We start from the raw sequence: 18,282 nt of genomic DNA, 5'->3' as shown, positions 1-18,282 counted from the left end.
GTTCTCTTCATTCCTGAATTCCCACTGAACAAACACTTTTCCACTTTCTTGTCGCTGTCAGTCGGATTCCACTTCCAGTCTTCTAACTTCGGTGCTTTTGCAGGCGGCGCGCAATCCACTTCTGATGAGTTTGACTCGGCGTCAGAGCCTACATCCTCGTCGGACGAGTCACTTTCAGAATCACTGCTTTGCAGGTCATCTACAACTACAGTGTCGTCGCTGTCGTCATCATCACTTGCAAATAGAACTGATTCAATCTCGGCCTGCGTGAGAGGCTTGCCTCGCCGCGTCGCCATGTTAGACTCAGAAACGCGGGCTTGAAAAATACTTTTCTCCTTGCAAATATTTTAGACTCTTGCAGACAACTGTCTCCAACTGGTGTAAAAAGTTGTAAACACAAGCCAAGAAACACTTTCATGTGGTGCCATCTCTTATTTATTGCGATAACTAGCGGTTTTCAGTCGGACGGTGTTTCGCCGTCTTTTGCCACTTCGGCCCTTTCTCCGCCGGACGGCGAATCGCCGTCTTTTGACGCGAATGGGTTAAAATAGCTCTGCAAGCGGGTTGCAAACGCTTTCCAGCCTTCATTGGGTAATTTCTTAGACCCTAGAAACCGCCTGCGGTACTCTCCTGCCTAAAGTTTAAGCTCTTCCAAAACCACTTTCTTCAGCACTTCATACTCGCGATGCTGTGCCGGTGTCAAGCGCGTCGACAGGAACTGAACTTCCTCCGCTACTGGCGGGAATACAATGTGGCCCCACATGTCCTTCGGTACTGCGTAAGCCTCTAGGGTGTGTTCGACTGACTCAAACCAGACTGGCGCTTCTGCCTCTGCCAGAAACTTAGGGATCACCCCCGATAACCATTTTGAGTAGCGACCGACACTAGTATCTTTTCTCTCCGCAACGACGGCGCGCTGCGCAACGCTTCCCTCCTTACTTGCCAAAAATTTTGCAAGCTCAAGCTTCTCAGTTCTGCTTTTTTCACGTCCATAGCTGACTGGCTATCAGCCGGCCAATCACGCTGAATAACGCAAACGTGCTCCAATATGGCCCTGAATATCGGCACGCAGCGTTTCAAGGAATTCTCAAGAAATAAATTTTTTCAAGGAAATAAAGTTTCAAGGAAATGTTCAAGGGGCATAATTGGGATGCATCCCCACTGTGCGCCTCTTTTTGGCCAGCTTCCTCACTCTGACAGAGGCTTCTCGCTTCTTCTTCGAGCTGGCACTTCGACGGAGATCTTTCTCCCCGGTCCTCTGAGATCCACTGCTTGTGGTATTCATGTCTAGCTGCTGTAGAATTGAAGCTGACGCAGGAAAATTCCCAGTGTTGAAGCGCAGGACAGCTTCCGCAACAGCAGCTTGCACGGCAACGAGTGACGCATGCTGCTCCTTCGACACGACTCCAAATCATGGAGTGGAGACTTTCGTTTGAATTCTGGGTCTTGCCTCGCTGGCACCTCTGGAGCACGGTCCTTTCAGATAGCCGAGTGTAGATGGGCAGCATTGCTTCTGCGACGTCTTTTGGCCAGTTGTAGTGGTGCCTGGGTTCCGGCTCACCGTTTGCTCTTGCAGCGTTTTGGCGACACCACGAATTTTATCCAGTGGGGCAGAGGCTGTGATCTGAACATTCGTCAGTGGACGTGACACACCTGTATGCTGCCATTACGGCCTTCTGCATTGCGCCCACGTCATTATCATTAGATTTTAGAGCCCAGCCGTAATACGTGCACAGCCTCGTGATGAGCTCATTTGTTAGTCGGCCTCTCCCACCAAGGCTTCGCTTCCCCTCTTTTTGCACCGAATTCCGCAGTTCTGTCGCCGTGCACTTCTGAACGTGGTTCACACAGTCCTCCTTTTGCGATCGATGAATCCATACACTTATGCTTCTTGGACTGCCATAAACGTACGGCCGTCACCATCGTATATGATGGTCGTGTACCGCAATCCATGTCGCTCTAGCGATCTTTGGAAAAGTATGAGGCCAGCTTCGACCTCCATGTGACCAGCTTTGCTGTCACTGTTTTTCTGGCTCTGGTGTGTTGCGTTCCACTCTACGTAGCCCTCAGAATGAGCCTTCAGTCCTACCTCACACCCTAAACAAAAGTTGGAAAGCACAATGTACTCTAACGCATAGCCGGAAAACAGCTATCATTGCACCCACGGATATGTGTGAGGAGTGACCACGTGTCATCCAAGTGCCACCATAGCTCACTGCTATGTTGCCTCTATGACCAAAACACAGGTCTTCATAGAGTGTGGCCACTTTTTGCGCACACTGGCTCATAGTGGCCTCGGCCACCTATGTGACAGAAGGTGACAAAGACCACTTCAAGTGCCTCTGAAAAGTTTTGTGATGCATTCCACGGCACGACAGCTAAGGTGCCTCGATGCCCAGCACCTTTTTTCAGGGTGAGGACACGGCGCCATCTTGGTTCTTTCGAATGCGCTGGCTGTGTTGCGGCGGCAGGTTACCGTATTTACCCAATTCCAACGCGCACCTTTTTTCGGGGAAAATACGTCTCAAAATCGCATGCGCGTTGGATTCGAGTGCAAACCGAAACTGCCCCGTAGCTGCCCATCGTCATCGCCATTATACGATGTGGGAGCTCACTAACTGCCGGCAAACATGGGAGCACGTTTGCTCGTCGTTTTCTGCGTCGCAGGAGCTGTTTTCAATCGGTGTGGCGCTTGTCATTGGTCGCGTGCTCAGCGACCACGGACCACGTTCACGGCGACGGTATCCCGTGCACTGCCACGGGCGGACGCCTCATCACTGCCTTTGCACGATCGAGATACGCGGCTCGAAGAATATGTTGATGAAACAACGGTTGTCGGAAACGCGTCATTTCGGCGGTAAAGTTCCAAAAACGATGAGAGTCCTTTCTGTTTTGCGGCCGATTCTCTGACAGAGATTACATCGTCCGCAGGCGGGGCACGCCGCGCCGCTGATGAGGTCGTGCACCATGCCGATCTAACAGATAACAGCGCTTCCGCGCTCGTTTTTACGCTTTTTTTGGCCGTCGAACATCTTTATCTTTCGCTCAGATGCACTGACGAAGTCATGGATGCTCCGCAAGAAGCTTGAAGGATCCAAATGGTGCATCACCGCTGCCGCAGTTACGCCTAGCAGCAGACGAACCTCCCGTCACCGGAGCTCTCCGCTTGCGCTTGGGGCGTCTTCCTTTATACAGATGCTTTGTCAGGAACTTGCGTGAAAGAAAATCTCGTTTCTCAGTCGCATCCATAGCGGAGAAAGGAGAAAAACCCGGGCAGAAGCGTTGGTTCACGTCTCGGTGGCGGCAGAACGAAGAAAGAGCGTCTGCGTCCGACCGTGCGGTGGAATGCTCGTAGCCAATGGAAGGGCTCCGATCGTACCACGTGATTTGAAGGGCCAGTCGCGACGCTCGACTCGGGCGGGAAACGATCTTTTTTTTCGTATTTTTATCAAGAATGCGCCGCTGCCGAAGTGGCTTCTGGTAGGAGAGGGTTAGGCCTACTTCCCCGCGAAAATTCAAGAGCGGGCGACGCCGTGGAGCGAAATGCCGCGTTCCCGAAATTTGGTCAAATTCGCACTTTCGCGAGCCACCGTGAGAGCTTTATTTGCATTTTTTACTAACTTCCCATTGGTTATCGGCTTTGATTTTTTTATACATAAAAGAAGAGGCTTGGGGGAATACAAAACGTAAGAAAATACAAAATTGACTTTATCGAAAAAATCGCGGTTTTTTCACCCGCGTCTCTCCTTAAAATATAAAACGGCTGCAATTTATTTTCATTCGTGGAAGCCACATGCACGTTAGAAGCGGGGCTTGTAGTTTTTTTTTTCATTACCAATATCGGGCGCGCGTTAGAATCGGGGCTTGAATTTTTTTTTTGGTGCTGTAAATTGGGTGCGCGTTGGAATCGGGGGCGCGTTGGAATTGGGTAAATATGGTATCTATCGGTCAGAGAGAAGGGGGCGGGCGTGTATCGTAGACTATCGTTCACTATCGTAGACGTGTGAGAAGTCGAACAGGGTCTTAAGTACTGCAAAAGCATCCCTGATAAGCCACGGGGGGATGGATTTGTCGAACCTCGACCAGTCTGCTATCATGTACTGGTGTTGACCATGATGTCTCAAACACATCTTGTGGATCTCTCGCATTCCACCGGTCGCCATCTCAAGTCCATAACCGATTGGGATGCGGTGGTCATCGGTCTTCAGCCAATCGATAAGGGGGTAGAAGAACCTAGCTTCCTCAATATACATGAGAAAGGGGTATCCCCAGGTGGACCTGATCTTTTCTTTGTCAACGGGGCAGATCTGAGCACGAGCGAAAAGGCACACATCCGGCAGAGTGCGGTGCTGGCCAGCACCGATGGCATGCCAAAACAGACGGATCTGGTGCATTTCGTCAGGGTCATCGGAGACCTCTCTCTTTGTTCTGAACCCCGGCATTAGTTTGTAAGGCAAGCCAGGAGATTTGGAGCCTGGGTAGTCAGGGTGCTTCGGCACGGCACCAGTGGTCAAGGGGACAAGTAAGTCCTGCTTCTTGAACTGCTCGAGCACCGACTGATACGCTAACTGATACACAGGGTCATCACGTATCGATGGTTTGTGGACGCGATCATACTCATAGAAGTCACTCATGAGTGTGTCGTACGTGAGCCTGGCTCGGTGTAGCTTTGAGAGGACACCGTCAACTCTCTCTCCCCAGAACGTCCTAGCTGTGTCATAAGCCAGCTTGTCTCTCTTACTTGGCTTGAGATTAAAGGGAAAACCCTTCGAAGAAGGGAGTCTGGTAAAATAGGGCGAGGGTTTCTTACCCTCGGTAGTCATTATGCGGCTACAGCCTTTCCCATAATACCTAAGTTTAAATGTAAATTTTCTTCTCTGCCGTCTGGTTAGCAGTCTGCTTGCATAAACAGTTCGTTTCCAAAGAGGGTGTGCGACACATGTCCCGTGTATCGCAACCTGAAGGTGGCAATATTTTCTTGCGAGGTTACCCCTTTTTTATACATTTTCTTTCACTCGTACACTTCCCACAAACATCACTGGAATTATTATTACAATTATTACTACACTTGGATGGAATTTTGAGTTTGCAGGACTTTTAATAAAAATTTAGTTTATTACGGATTTCTAATCATATTTATGGAACTAGAAGAAAAAGGACACGTTGCATGAGTAGGCCGACAGCAGTTCAAGTGCCTATAGAAGAGGAAAAAATTACTAAGAACATTTTTCAGCAATCGAACACAATTTATTTATGATATTAAGTAGTCATTTCACTTTATAAGCTCTTAGGAAGGTTATCTGGTTGAAATGTGCATGCCTTACTGTATGCTCGTACCTGCTACAGTCTTGCTAGGGTAACACTCGGCTGGTTTTTCAGGAGTGTTAAGCCATTGCAGATAGATGTGAAGCCGTGTGGAGACGAAGCGCTCAAGAAGTTTTCCAATCACATCATTGTGGAGACGACATGGGTTTCCTGGCAAGGTTACATGCTTTCCAGTAATTTCCTGCAGTGCTTTCAAGGGCGTTCTCAGACGGGCCATATCTTGACCTTCAGCAAAGGACTTGAAAGCACTCTGACACTGAAAGACAAAGTCCAGCACTTGTCTGCTTGCATAAATTAAATTTCTGCCACCTTGGACATATTCTTTTACTTGACTAAGGTAGCAGATATCTTCCACATTTTCCTATTCCAACCAGCACCATCGAATGTGATGAGAGTCTACTAGGAGCCCACTTTTCTGTTAAGATCGTTGCCTCAATCACGACTTTTGCAAGGATGTCTCCTTTCATATTGCCATTCGTCGCAAAGCAGCCGATGACCTGACTCCAGTTGCCTTGTAATGGGACAAAAAATATGTTGGGGCTTGTGAAAAGGACTTAAAAATAATGTTCTGTGGGGATTGCCTCAGTGTGCAATTCGGAAGGGAGTCCTGGGATTTTGAAGGTTGGTTTGCGTGGCGTGGGCGTGTGAGGGGTTAACTCGTGAGCGTTCGGGTTGACTTCAATGGCGGTTTTGAGTTTTTGGATGCCCTCGTAACTGGTGGAGGTGATGATGACTTTGTCCGCTGAGACCCTCATCTCCACATCAGTGAGGCCGAGTTCTGCGGGATCGTATGCCCTCTGAAGGAAGGACGCAGTTGCACTGGCGTTTTTCCCGGAAGCTGATTTTGCTTAAACTATAATAGCATTGGTTCGGGGTGTTGGGTTGTGCGTCACTGCGGGGGCCGGCGGTTTCAGTCCCAGCTCCTCCTCAGGCTTTGAGGTGGATTGCTGTGTGCTTGAGGCTTGTTCGAGGGCTCCCTGGAGCTCTGAGTTTTGCATTGCGAGGTGGAGGAGGGCAGTTTTAATGTTCTGGAAAGTTTCTAGGAGTTTGTTGTTGGTTCGCTGCTTTATGCCCTGCTTTTGGCTCGCAATGAGTGCCTTCATGAAGATGGTTTCGTTTTCCGTGATTATGTTGTTGATGCTGTCCTGGTCGGGTGGCGTGGTGTTTGCGGTGTTGGCTGTCTCGGCTAGTGTGGGTGTTGGGGCTCTGGAGGTAGGGTGTTTCGGTTGTATCTTGAAAGTAGTTCGGACGGCGCGAAAACAACAAAGACAAAGGAGACACGAACACAACAGGACGGGCGCCAACTTGCAACTAAAGTTTATTGCACCAGACCCCTACATTTTATGCATCACCCCAGCCATATCTCGCAAGCCTATCACACAACAAAACGAAATTGTCATCAAAAGTCCGAACACCGGAAGTAGGCGCAACTATTACAGACAGATATGCGTTCTGCACTATACATATGATAACATTTTCCTTATTTTATAAGTCTCAAGATTAGAAGAGCGCGCAACCCACATGAAAGCAATTCATTCTCAAAAAGAAATGCACACACTTGAACAAGGCAACCAGTTGTGTTTGCAACGGTTGTGTTTGTGTTTGGGTGTCCTCGTTTTCTGAGTCGTCCGAGGTTGGAACTGTGGCGGGAGGAGTTTTTTTGAGGTTTTCAACTTCCTCTTCGGTTTCGTCCTCTGAGATCATGGGCTTGGGGGGGTGTTCGGTGTGATTGTTTTGTATGTGTGTGGTTTCGTCGTCTGAAGAGTCGTCAGTGGACTCTATGGCTTTCGACTGTTTGGCTTGTTTTGTGCATGATGGAGCGTCGCGCCTGCTGACGTGTTGCGTGCGGGGCTTTGAACTGCGGGATTCGGTCTGGGGTGAACTGGCTGCGGTTGCATAATTGGTGGTTTTCTTGGGGGCCTGTTTCGCTGCGGTGGTAGGTGTTTCCAGGAGCGTCTTCTTCTTAAGGACGGTAAAATTTGGGAGTGTTCGTTTCCCCGAAGTGCTCATTGTGTTGGAAAATGGTAATTTGCGCTTGAAAGGTTGGATCATACCCTTGTACTCTTTCTTTTGTGAAGGGCTCCAAGTAAACAAGTCCCTCGATCGTCCCAGAATTCTTCACGGACAAATGCTCAGATAATTTAGGCTCATCAATGAGCGGGTCGCCGTGTCTTTTATAAGCGTCCAGGTTTGCAGCTTTCTCTTTGAGCTGCTTTAGCACCTTTTCGTTGAAGCCGAAACATGTGCGGTAAAAAGCCATATAGCGCTTCAATGTTGACTTGGTACCGCAGTGGTGGCAAAGTAGTTGAGCGTCCGCCTCGCATGCGAGAGGTGCAGGGTTCGATACCCAGTGCCGCCGGGTATCCACCAGTGATACAAGGGGTACAGGCTTTCCCCTGGCTTCGTGCGCGGCTTATTGAGGGTGAAATGCTTGGGAAATGGGTCTCTGACCCCACCTTGACCATAAAAATTCATCTTCATCATCATCAGCGTTGACTTGCTGTGAAGAGAGAGATTATTATTCTGCCTGAGATGCGCATAGAGATGGGGACGGTTCATCAGCATACATTCCAATATCCAGCTTCTGGTGTACCGCTGCCCATTTTGTTTTCCCTTGGCAGCTGCTTGCTGTAAAAGTGGAAGATCTACGAGGTGCTTTTAAAGGGCCTCTGCTTTTAATGTCGCATTTTTTTCCTGCATTTTGGCCAGGTTTTCCTTTGCACACAGAAGGCGGCGGACAGGACGCCTGTTCTTCTGGGTTGTCGTTCCTAGCTTTCGCCCTGTTGGATAGCAGGCCTTGCTACGCTGGCGCTGGACTCGCGATCGCCGTGCTAGCAGAGTGTGCCTTAAATATGTGCAAGAGATACACTGCGCCCCTAGAAAACAAAAGAGAAAGCGCTGTTACGTTGGCGAGCGCAACATCAAACCGCATATGTGGGTAAAAACAGCTTGCATTGTGAAATGCGCACCTTTTTTGGCAACATTGTCACGCAGCTCCTGCTGAAGAAGAAACCGTGACGCGACACGTGGTCCTTGAGTTTCTGAGTGAACCAGGTTTCTTCAAAATCATTTTTGCGTATGGCGCCAACACACAAATTCATAGAGCCAGTTTCTTTAAGGATGGCCTCAGCCTCCATTTCAGTTCCTTCTGGCACCTCTTTCAGCATAGTGTCTCTAGCGTTCTCTGTACTGTGCAAGTCAGATGACGACTGAACGAACATCACTACCTTTTCTGACAGTACTTCACTTTTTGCAGTCAGCAAAGACGTACAATACATCGCATCATCATGGTCTGGGAAGGCTTGATTGAAGGACAGCGCAGAAAAAGACGAGACACTTGAAGGAACACACGACGAGCACTCTCTAACAACAAATGCGTTTATTCAAACTGCTCGGAATAAATATGAGGTAAGAAAAAATAAGGCAAAGAAAAGAAACTGAGGAAAAAAACAGATCAAACTTAGCCTCCAGCTCCTGAATTTTCCGCGCTAAGAATTCTGTTTGGCGCCTAAGTTCAACATTTTGCCTCTGTAGGGCGGCTTCCGTTGGTGAGAGGGAGAGAGAGGCCCGGAGACTGCCCTGGCCCAATCGCTCACCTTGTTTTGAGCTTTCGCTAGAGGCGGGAAATCCCCAGCACTGAAGTTCGGCGACCTCCCTTGGGTCCCGGACTTCGCAGCCGTCTTGACATGCCCGGACTTGCCCGGCACAGAAGTGGATTTGATGTCCTTGGCGTTGGTGGGCGGAGCTTGCCTCTGAGCCGATTTCCGCTTGGTTTGAGTCCGTGATGCTCCTGCCTTGATCGGTTTCTGGTACTTACCGACGCAGCCGACAGCACCGGTGAAGCGGGCAACCGCGCACAGCAGACATCGGGGGGTGCCTTCATGTTGTGCTGTGCCCCTGGGTGTGGTGGCCACCTGAGAGCCGCAGAGGCCGCAGCGTCCCGACTGCGGTCGCGGGCAGATGTCAGCCCGGTGCCCCACCGTACCGCATCGATGACAGGTGGGGATTGTCTTCTTGTACAGCCTCACAGGGATGCCCTGGTCGCTGCAGAAGATTTGGCGGGGTACCTTCTTCCCTTGAAAGGTGACCACTGCGATGGTGGTGCTGCCCAGCTTGCGCACGGAAAGGATTTCCCCATGTCTCCACTCCAGCTTCTGCTTGAGGGAGGCCGACGTTTCGCTGGGGTGAACGTTGATCACTCCCTTGCAGACCTCGCCAGAAGCCCTGGCGTGCCGGCGAAACAGAAGCTGACGGTCGCCAACTGTCAGCCTGACATCGCCGAGGAGCTTCTCAGCGGCTGGCACAGAGTTCAGCCCACACACTAGCACATTTTGGTCCCGCACGGGCCACATAGAGAGTTGCACCTCTCCACAGTCCTGTATGGTGTTGCGCACGGCAACTCCGGCTTGACCTGGAGCGAAGGTGGCCTTCAGATCCAGCGTCTTGCATGGCTTGAGCACCACGATGAGTTCGTCGCGTCCAATGCACGGCGGCTGCTGCGGCCGCCACTGGGGTTTGCATGTTTTGCCCTTCAAGGCCGCGCCACCGACACTCCCTTGCGAAGCGTGCGCGGACCGAACCGCTGCCTGGTGCTGGGCGGCGGCGCTAATTACCTTGGGAGCGTTCATCTTTTGTCGGCGTGTCCAGATTTTCACCATATCTTCCAAGAATGGATCTTCCGATGTTGGAAGGTCCTTGGGTTGAGCAGTTTCAATGCGCACGACTTGCATGGACAGCGGGTCATAGCCGGTAAACACATTGGGAGACGCCATCGCCGGGGAATCTTCAGCCGTGGCTGGCGAATGCCTCGCCACCGGTAGGTTTAGCGCCGCGGCGTTGGGCGAAATCTTCAAAGTCTCGAAATTTCGTCAGAAATGGGCCTACCTTGATGAAAGTGGTGCCCACTTGTGCCGTTGATCTTCGTGGAGATCAACTGCCTTCTCTGAAGTCAGCAAGTTTAAAGTGCAGGCTACACACCTTACTGCGGTTGCTAGGCGTCCATGGCGCTTTCCCAGGGCCTGCAAATTTCCGTTCATTGTAAAGAAAGCACTAAAAGAGAGCATACACTAAAGCCCTGACTACGCGGAGCACGCACTGTAGAGTATGCGGTTTTGCAGTTGAGAATGTCAACGCAAAAATGACAGGAGAGTAAACAAAGCTAGTCGTGGAGTGAACATTTATGGCACAAAAGAGGCCCGCTGACTAGGACGCATTCCATGAGAAGCGTCAACGTTTCAGGTATTTTTTTGCCGTCACAGCCGCGTAAAGATATATATGGTTCTCATTGCTTACCTTCTGCTTGGCGAGAAATTCTCTTGAGCCACTGGGTCCGCAGTTCCGTCACAGGAAGCTCGTGGAATGAGATACCCTTCGCTGTGCGCCCGCTCGATTTGCAGAGCGGAACGCAGCAATACACCATCGCGGGCGATGATTTTTATGGCCTACGAAATGTAAAGGCTCTCAGCAGTAATTGCGTTCTTGGCACGTATGCGAGCAGCAAGCAGAACAGCCGGCAACACGGAGTTCAGACGCGCACAAAAACACAACGAAGCCGCCACTGCTACCGCTAAGCTAGCCCGCACTCGGCGTGGGGGTAAGTTGTGGCGCCACGGAGAGCAGCAGCCGGCGAGCGAACTAAGAATGAACTAAACAAGCAGTAAAAAATCGGGGGCTACGGGGGCGGCGCCAGTGAACAGGTCGCGAAGTAATAAAGCCGGTCGTGGCACATAGCAACACGGTTAGACGTTGCTTGCTCTGTTTGCCGCCATGGCAACGTTCATTTTTGAGAGCCAGGGTCCTCTTCGGCAAAAGCCAATAGAATAAAGCCGTTTCATCGGCGTTGTAAATGCCCGCGATGTCATAGCGGGCGAGAATGCCTGGAACGTGGTCACGGAGCCAATCAGCAGCTCCAATGGCATTCGACCTCCGCACTTTCACCACTGATCACTTTGCCAACGATATTGTGGCGCTCTTTAAAACGTTGCAGTCACCCGCTGCTAGCCTTAAATTCGTCGCACCCAAGCACACTTGCGAAGTCCAGGGCTTTCTGCTGAAGTATGGCGCCACTCAGAGGCATATTTTTAGCGCGCATTTCCATGAACCACGTGAATGTGGCTTTCTCCACGTCGCCATACGTAGCCGCTTTCAGCCTCTTCCTTGTCCCACTCAGGCCGCTGTCGCTGACAGCGCACATTATGCTGTCCTTCGCCTTTAAAATGGTCGAAAGGGTGCTCAGCGTGACATCGTACCTGTCGGCCACTTTCTTTTTCTTCTCGCCGGCGGCGACTTCTTTGATCATCTTCACTTTAAGATCAAGAGAGAGCACTTTTCTCTTCCGGGGAGCACCACTCATTGTTGCAGAAAAGAGCACCACGATCAGAGCAAGAAACGTCTCGTGCCAACGACAGCGAGACGCTCTAGCATGTTCCTCCATGCGCTCTAGACTTGGATTGGATTGGATTGGATTGGATTGACAACGTTGCTCTAGACGTGGAAACGTCAGATTCACACGTCTGTGGGCCCGGCACCGCCCGGGGCGTCGCAGTGGGGAAACATTTTCCCCTACAGAAACATTTTTACAAAATAAAATTTCAATTTACTTTACAAAGTGGCAGAGTTCTTCCAAAATAGTTTTTCTGTGCTCCCGAAAACTTCGTTGCATCGAAACTGTGGCGCGAAACCACTTCGTTAAATCGAGGGAAAAAACACATGCATTTCAATGGAAGCAAGAAACTGAAACAAAAAAAAGTTTGTTGCATCGCGAACTTCATTCTATCGAGGTTCGTTATATCGAGGTTCAACTGTATTTGCGGCGGAAATATACGAATTTTTATCGCATGTTATGCAATCCGGATATTTCTTAGCGAGTTAATGCGGTTCGGCCACGCTATTTACCTGCATCATACGTCATGAGCTAAGTCAGCAGGATCACAGTGCAGTAAAATAAACACTTTCCACAAACTTGGGCCATCAACATTCACGTGCGCGAGTGAAATACTATCACAGCTCGGCACATGTGCACGCACGTATATACTTTCTCTCGCACCTTTTTATCGCTCTACGTTACTTTCTCCGCACAGTCATGCAATTACTGACGTTACAAAATCGTTCCGTCCAATTCTGTGCAAACACATTTTTCTTCTAGTTCGAGGCTCTTAGCCACGCGGGATGCAAAACAAGTTGTTGCCGTCCGGTCTAGGCGCCCAACCGTGCAGCAAGGCATTTCGGCCTGTTGCATGCTAGGCCATTCATGCGCGCGAGTGATGTACTATTACTGCTCGGCAAACGCCGCTATGTACTTTCTCTCGCACCTTTGTGTCGCGCTACATGACTTACCTCGCATCGTCGGGCACTATCCGACGGTTCAAAGTCTTTCCGTCCAATTTGTGCAGCCACACTTTTCTTCTGGTTAGATTCTTTTTGCCACGTGGAATGCAAAATAACTTATTGCCATCTTCCGAGCGATTTCGGCACCCAACCGCACAGCAACAAGGCATTTCGGCCCCTGCGGAATAAAACTACCGCAGCAACGTGCACAGCAGAACAGGCGAACGCGCGCTCTTCGCCTGGCGCACTGGCGCACAGGAGCTTTCATGGCGCCGAGCGGCGGAGCAAGGTCACATGTCGTCGATCATTCAATCGCTGGCGTCGGCAGCTGGATAAAAGCGTTTCCTTGCTTTAAAATTATTAAGGGACTTTAACAGAAGTAACACGTGCGGCACGCCTGCCGGACGGATGCAAAACGATGCCGACAACAAACTTTTTTTAGGCCAACTTTACGTGCACAAATTATTTTTATGCATGGGAAATGGGTACAGGTACAGGCGATTTCAACATTTCTTTTATCGGCATTCTTTACAGGTCTCACGTAACATGCCCGTCCAATAAACTCAAAGCAAGCGCCAGAAGAACGTGCACAAAAGGGGCTACGAAATAAAAACAATGCTAGGCGGGTGGGCTTTCACAGCATACATTTATATTTAGCTGGAGTATGTTACATATTCAGCGAATGGAACGTGTGTGATCGTGCACGGTGGCCAAGAGTTGGCAAGCCATTGGCCAATGGTCGTCCTGTCTAGTTGCATTCAGCATGGTATCCAAGCTATTTCCTATCCAGAAAGCGGGGTGCTGGCCAAGTATGGTCGTCATCGAGCGGATTCCAAGACATGCACAGTTATTGGTCATTGGCCACTGCTGCTTGGGAAAGCTTTGCTGTCCCCGTCACTCAGGAACTTAAGGTGTTAAGGTGTCCTCATCTGTACACATACTGCTACCTCTGTTTCCATCGCATGAGAGGAGCATTCAGGGTTCTTACAAATTGGGCCATGGCATGCCTGCCACGACTCATCTTCACCGAGGTCTTGGTGCCGTCTGCATCCAAAGCAGAAGTTCAAAACAATCTCGAAATTCATGCATTGACCAGTGTCTGCTGACACAGCTGTGCCAATGTCGTTATGGATTTTGTGGCCTTGCGTTTGCACACAGCTTCTCTTTCATGAGAGCTCTAGCTGTTTCCATGTTTTCAGCCACAGCTTTCATGGCCGCAGCATGAACTTTCTTACCGATCGCTGCAAAGTTCATGAGATGTAGTTGCATCGGCCAAATACGAGACAGCTGTTCATGCTCAATGCCTGTCGTGTGCTCAGCCACGACCACTTTTGCCTATTGCGCCACTGGCAATCAGAGCATCTGCGATGTACGGGTCATGCGTCACCGCTGACTGCTTGCAATGCATCCCACACGACTGGCAACTGCCGTCACCAATGCATCGGAAGCACATGCTCGAGGATGCGGTTACAGCTCGATCCTTCATATCATCCATAGTGGCACGAGAGATTGTTTGGAACATCTGAGATTTCGAGTGGCTGTTGTGCCGGAGGCATCTGCTCTGCAGAGACGGTAATCCTTCGGGGTGTATCTATTATGGCATAGACAACTGATCATTTCTTGCTGCTGATTTCTCATTTGCTTTCTCTTTGCTGTACTTGGGCTGGAACTGTGGGCGTTGACTCAACAACATTGCCTTAACTGCCACTGTGCAAAAATAACATATTCAGAAAATGAAGTTTGATTGCCAAAAAAGATGCCAGCCTCAGCATGCCACCATACCATCTTATACAAACACGAAATGAATGTGGTTTCGGTCAGGCAACGAGTAGAAAGGAATAAACAGTTTATGACTCCAATACTAGCCACTAAAATGTGCATACGCTTGATAGAAACTGCAGCGATCACATTTGGCCTTCTTGCTCCTAAAAGGAGGAGCGTGTGTGCCGTACATTTTTGCACCTATGCGATATTCATCTTTGGAGAAATTTGAAGAAACTACGCAACACAGTAGTACTCCCTTTCTTTTTTTGTCTGAAGATTTGAGATATCGTGACAGGTAACTAAAGCTCATCTGTTGAATATGGCCTTGACTTTTTCACGATCTCCTCATAAGCTGTTTCCTTTTTCAGGGATATGTAGTTCGTTAACCTTTTGATGGATGCAACGAGAAAACTACTTTAGGCTCTTTCTTTCATCGCTAAAGACTGGGAGAGTTTCTTTAGGAACAACAAAAACCCGAGTGGAAATTGCCTGTTCACAAAAGAGAAAAAGGTGGAACAGCTTATGTCCCACCATCCACTTCAGGCGAGTTATCAGTGGCACTGAAACGGGCCAAAGCGAGGGACGCACAGTAGCACTTTGCACATTTTGCAGAGGTATTTGGTGTGCACTTCCTTATGCTTTGTAGAGCACCATCAACACTGCAGTCACTTCCCAGTGAACATAGTGTGGTGGCCATTTCTGACAGATTGGAGCTCATGAGGAGCATCACTGAATGCGCTTCCATTCTTCTTAGCTTTCTTGTTGTAGTGCGCTTTCAGGATGGTTTTCAATTTTCCAAAAGTGCTTTCAGCAATCAGCTGACACCCATGCATCAGGCAGAACTGCAGATAGGTCACGGGCCTCATAGAGGAAATTTGAATCGAAGCATTGACCACCACGGCGTCCAAGATAAGTAAAAACTACGGCTCCACCAGTGCTTTGAACGGTGGTCTGCTGGATAGGCAGTCATCTACTGGTCGAAATTATCAACCCCACCCATCTATGTGTCATATTCTTTCGTAACAGGTGTTGTAACAGGCGGACATTCAACTGCTTCTTTCTTCCCGTTTTAAAGGGTTCACTGGACTTCCACAACGCTTTCTGCGTCGTGATAGTTCGACATGATGGGCACATTTTTGGAGTCTCGCCATTGGTAGGCTACGGCATCAGCCTTCTTCCTCCAAACGTAGGACCCTCGCCCCAGCTTGTTGTTGACTTTGACTTCATGTGGTAAATCCCTCTTGTTCACCTGAAATGTGCCACAAGCAAGGATGTCTTTCTCTCGCAGCTCTTGAAGCAGCTTGGTGGAGCTGAGGAAAGTATCAAAATATAACTGCGAGCCGGCAGGGACGGCGCTGTCGGCCAGAGTCAGGACAACGTTTTCGCCCAAGGTTCTGTCTTCTGCGTACTCTTTCCTTCATAGAGCTAGAACTGGAGGAGATCGCCCGTCTCAGAATCCTTTAAAGACCACACTTTGTAGCCTGTCTTGATTTTGGGCTGCACTCTCATGTATTGTTTCATGCTTGAACGACCTTTGAAAAGGATCATACTCTCATCGACGGCGAGGTGATTGGGTGGCGAGTAGTGGGCCTGGAATCTCTTGTTCATCATCTCTACCAATGGCCAAACTTTGTATGAGTGGTCAAAATCTTTTGAGCCGTATTGTGGCATTTTGTTGAGGTGATGGCTGTTTGTTATGAGTTGAAACTGTTTGTAGGTCATCACTTGCATGATTTCTTTTGTGTGAAATGAGCTGTCAAAGCACCAGTACATGTGCAGGGGGTGCATGCGATTTACATTCATCAAAGGCAGGACACCAAGGGTCAATGTCCTCTAGGTATCGCTTTTCTGCTACTATCACAATGTCACGCTCTGGGCTGGTGGGAACAAAAAAGTCGGCATCTTTACACGTGTTCAGCTTGCAAACTTCTCTGCCGGGACGTGCATGTAGTCGTGGCTTTATGTAGGCTGCACTGGCACTTGTGGATCCCAGTCACTGCGTATTTTGGAACAAACATTAAAGTAGTCAAACAATTTGCAATCATGACGGAGTACTTGCAGTGACAGTGTTACTGACTATCACGATGAAATTGCTAAGCCGAAAATTTGTGGGCAGGATGTTCTCAAATGTGCTCTAAACTTTTTCTGTGTTGTTAGCCAGATTGATGGGAGCAGCTGTCTGAACAGAGCCACTGCAGGAGTTGTATTACTAATATATACATCAGTATTTATTTATTTACAAATACTTTGCAGGCCTCCAGAGAGGCATTGAGGAAAGGGGGTCAATATAATATATATATAAACACCGATGTATATATTAGCAATACAACTCCTGCAGTATATATATATATATATATAACAGTTCTTAGAAAAAGAACACCAAAATCTGTGAGTACAAACACTGTTAAGTTCAAATAACTAATTGCACTTATCACGACCGTAGAAAAAAAAACCAATAGGTCATGAAATAAAGCAAAAAAAATAATAAACATACCATAACTGGGCACAAAAACGAGCAAATCTACGGAAAAAAAGCAAAGAAGGTAATAACCACACGAGAAGCTAATAATCACACACTAGTGACGCTAACTTGCTTCCTGCCTCTAAACAACGTGTTTCCAAGCACTTGTCTCCAGTATGTGCTTTTAAAATACTAAATCATCGATTAATGGGTTGCGGAGGAGCCATGGTGTTTGGAGGCAAGAGAAACGTAGCTCGATGTTCTAGTCCTAACAATGATATGTGCACTGTAGTTGATACAAGACCCTCGCACTTTTTTTGTCCACCATTCCATGCTTTGTTTGTGGGCAGCGGTGTGCTGTGGTAGTTAAAGCCATACCAAAAGCATGATGCCTGTGATGAAAAGTTATTTTGGAGATGCAAAGGTAGGTCTCTCCATTAGGCATATATACAGTGCATGTTTTCATTATGAGTCTGGAAATGGGGACAGGTACTTCCAACAAAGGATGGGGGGGGCGCCCCAAGTCCCTATTTCTAGCTCATGAGCACGATTGCTAGTTTTGCATCATTTTCCCACTGGGTAATTAACAAGACAAAGGTGCCTAATGACCATGGTTGCACAAACAAAAAGACAAGCATCATTTACGAGAAATAAGCTTTCAAGGCATGCCACATATGCTGTCTATCTTATTTTCCGAAAGAAATTTCTTCACTAGTCTTGCCCTTGCCAGCAGGCAAGAGTCCAACATTTTTCTGCTTAGACGAAATGATATAATCCAGAATCAAACTTTAATAGTAAGCGAACATGTGACGCGGATGCTCGCTTTGACCCTAAATGCGGGCAAATTTGAGGGGTCAGTATTCTGGAGCAGGATTTTGTTTGGCACGAAAAGGAAGCCTGGTGGGTCTTGAGCGCAGAGCAGTGCTTTGTTGTTTGGAACATCCCATCTATGCTTTCCTTTGTTGGTGGTTTGGTGCTTTGGGTTCTGCCGTGGGAGTTGATGTTGCAAGCCAGGATATCAACGTTGGATGCAAGCCCATCTCTTCCTGCCCAGCGGTCAGGAACGCTGGCCGATCGAGATTCTCCTGGCCGCGGAGGAGCTGTTAAGAACGGCGCCAACTGGTTGCGAAAAACCCCTATCGACTCGGCGACGGTTGCCTCAAGTCGTGAACGCGAGATTTCCAACACTGGGGCGCTCCCAGGGATGGCGTCCAGGCCTGCGTCTCTCCAAGCCTGCGCGTTTCCTTAATGCCATTGCTACCGCACACTTGGGAAAAGCAAAGAATGTTAAATCATCCATCCTGAAATTTGTTCACATACAACTCGTAAACATACTGAGCCACATTACACACTTTGTCAGCATGGCCCATGTCAAAATGTCCTTCTGGTTCCATTAAATAAAATCC

The 18,282-nt window shown here is 48.8% G+C and overlaps 2 pseudogenes; both read right to left on the bottom strand.

Annotated features, from left to right (window-relative positions):
- Positions 1–1,061: 1,061 nt before the first annotated feature.
- LOC149362246 (uncharacterized) lies at positions 1,062–10,097 on the bottom strand (annotated as a pseudogene).
- Positions 10,098–14,877: 4,780 nt separating this feature from the next.
- Positions 14,878–16,026, bottom strand: LOC149362245 (uncharacterized; annotated as a pseudogene).
- Between the last annotated feature and the right edge of the window lie 2,256 nt (positions 16,027–18,282).

The sequence above is a fragment of the Amblyomma mixtum genome, chromosome 2, assembly GCF_055824585.1.
Source record: "Amblyomma mixtum isolate Tamu chromosome 2, ASM5582458v1, whole genome shotgun sequence".
In the NCBI taxonomy this organism is placed as follows: Eukaryota; Metazoa; Arthropoda; class Arachnida; order Ixodida; family Ixodidae; genus Amblyomma; species Amblyomma mixtum.
This window is presented reverse-complemented; position numbering and strand designations above follow the sequence as displayed.